This window comes from Pseudorca crassidens, chromosome 4 (genome assembly GCF_039906515.1).
Source record: "Pseudorca crassidens isolate mPseCra1 chromosome 4, mPseCra1.hap1, whole genome shotgun sequence".
In the NCBI taxonomy this organism is placed as follows: Eukaryota; Metazoa; Chordata; class Mammalia; order Artiodactyla; family Delphinidae; genus Pseudorca; species Pseudorca crassidens.
Window position 1 is genome coordinate 116,235,006 of NC_090299.1, and position 2,742 is coordinate 116,237,747.

The following is a 2,742-nucleotide window of genomic DNA, read 5'->3' on the forward strand; positions in this document are numbered from 1 at the left end:
TCACTGGAAGCATTGCCACCAAACAACAGTTAGCCTATCCTTTACTGTTTTACAGCCCGGCATCAACTTTTCCTCCTTACTGATGTAACTTTGGTCCAGTATCCTCTTCCAGTACAGTTGTGTCTCATCTACATTAAAAACCTGGCTGGATAAATACACACCATCATCAATAATTTCTCAAAGTGTTTCCGGAAGTTCCTGGACAGCTACCTTATCTGCACTTGCTGCCTCTCCACTTACTTTTACATTGTGAAAGTTGGCTCTAGCCTTGAACTGATGAAACCAGCCATGGCTGGCATTAAAAGATATACCCTCTGATTCTTTGCCGTGTTTCTTCTTCAAGTCTTCATAAAGGCTTTTAGCTTTCTCTTGAATCACCATTAAGCTGAGCAGGACTCAGCACTGATGTTGATCCTGCATCTGCACACTGAGAAGTTTCCCCATCTCCTCCATCACTTTTCCATGCTTCTTCGATATTTTGTCAACATCGTTGGCACAGCAGACTTCACATGTTCCATGATCTTGTCCTTGTTCTTTAGATTCGTGCCAATGATTGAATGATTCATGTTATAAGAATGAGCCATGTCAAACATCTTTTTGCCTCGCTCCATTCTCTCAATTACTTTCACTTTGTTTCCATCATTATCGCTTGGCACTTCTTACCAGTACCAGCTACATCTCCACTGCCTTCACACTCGCTTCCAGACATCTTGGGCTTGAAATAAATGTACTGTACTACTGTACTCTATACAGTACTGTAAAGTACACAAAAGCACAACCACTTATAGAGGATGCACGCACGTGACAATGTATGCCAGACACGTGAACTAACTTACATGATTGGACATGCGAATGGACGTTTGCATCTTTGAACGTTTGCAACTTGAAGGTTCGTATGTAGGTGACTTACTGTATTTGTACTGCCTAGGGAAAACTACCTAGGAAAACTGTGGTATGATTTATGTCAGAGAATGTTTTGCTTATGTTCTCTTCTAGGAGTTTTAAGGTGTCCTATCTTATATTTAAGCATATAAGCCATTTTGAGTTTATTTTTGTGTATGGTGTGAGGGTATGTTCTGACTTCACTGAATTGAATACGGCTGTCCAACTTTCAAAACACCACTTGCTGAAGAGACTATCTTTTCCCCATTGTATATTCTTGCCTCCTTTGTCGAAGGTTAATTGACCATAGGTGTGTGTGTTTATTTCTGGGCTCTGTATTCCATTCCATTGATCCATGTATCTCTTTCTGTGTCAATACCATGCGGTTTTGATTACTGTAACTTTGTAGGTTTAGGAGGGTTATGCCTCCTGCTTTGTTCTTTTTCCTCAGGATTGTGTTGACAGTTCTGACTTTTTATGGTTCCAGATACATTTTAGGATTATTTGTTCTAGTTCTGGGGAAAATGTCATGGGTAATTTGATAGGGATCACATTAAATCTGTAGATTGCTTTGGGTAGTATAGCCATTTTAACAGTATTAATTCTTGCCATCCAAGAGCGTGGGATGTCTTTCCATTTCTTTGAATCATCTTCAGTTTCCTTTACTAATGTTTTGTAGTTCTCAGCATATAAGTCTTTCACCTCTTCGGTGAGGTTTATTCCTATTTTATTTTTTTGATGCCATTTTAAAAAGGATTGCTTGTTTACATTTCCTTTCTGATATTTCATTGTTAGTGTAAAGAAATGCAACCAGGGACTTCCCTGGTAGTTCCATGGTTGAGAATCCACCTGCCAATACAGGGGACACTGGTTTGAGCCCTGGTGCAGGAAGGTCTCACATGCTGTGGAGCAACTAGACCTGTGTGCCACAAGCACTTAGCCTGCACACTAGAGCCCGTGAGCCACAACTACTGAGCCCATGTGCCACAACTACTTAAGCTGGTGTGCCTGGAGCCTGTGTTCCACAACAAGAGAAGCCACTGCAATGACAATCCTGTGCACCACAACGAAGACTAACCCCCACTGGCCACAACTAGAGAAAGCCTGTGCACAGCAGTGAAGACCCAATGCAGCCAAAATAAATTTAAAAAAAAGAAAAACCAAGAAATGCAAACAATTTATGTATGTTAATTTTGTATCCTGCTACTTTGCTGAATTTGTTTATCAGTTCTAGTAGATTTTGTGTGGAATTTTTAGGGTTTCCTTTATATATATTATCATGTCATCTGCATATAATGACAACTTTATCTCTTCCCTTCCAATTTGGTTAGATTTTATTTCTTTTTCTTGTCTGATTGTTGTGGCTAGGACTTCCAATACTATGTTGAAGAGAAGAGGTGAGAGTGGGCATCCTTGTCTTGTTCCAGATTTTAGCGGGAAGGCTTTCAGCTTATGAACATTGAGTATTTTATTGCCTGTGGGTTTGTCATAAATAGCTTTTATTATGTTGAGATATGTTTCCTCTATACCCACTTCTTTGGTAAGTGTTTTTATCATGAATGGATGTCGAAGTTTTTCAAATGCTTTCTTCGGCATCTATTGAGATGATCATTTGTTTTCTGTTTTTCCTTTGTTGATGGGGTGTATCATGTTGATTGATTTGCATATGTTGAAACAACTTCGTGACACTGGGGTGAATCAAATTTGGTCATGGTGTATGATCCTCTTATGTGTTGTCAGATTCTGTTTTCTAATATTCAGTTCAGAATTTTTGCATCTATATTTATCAAAGATATTGGTCTGCAATTTTCTTTTTTGGTAGTGTCTTTCTCTGTGTGTTTTTTTAAGTCTTTATTGAAT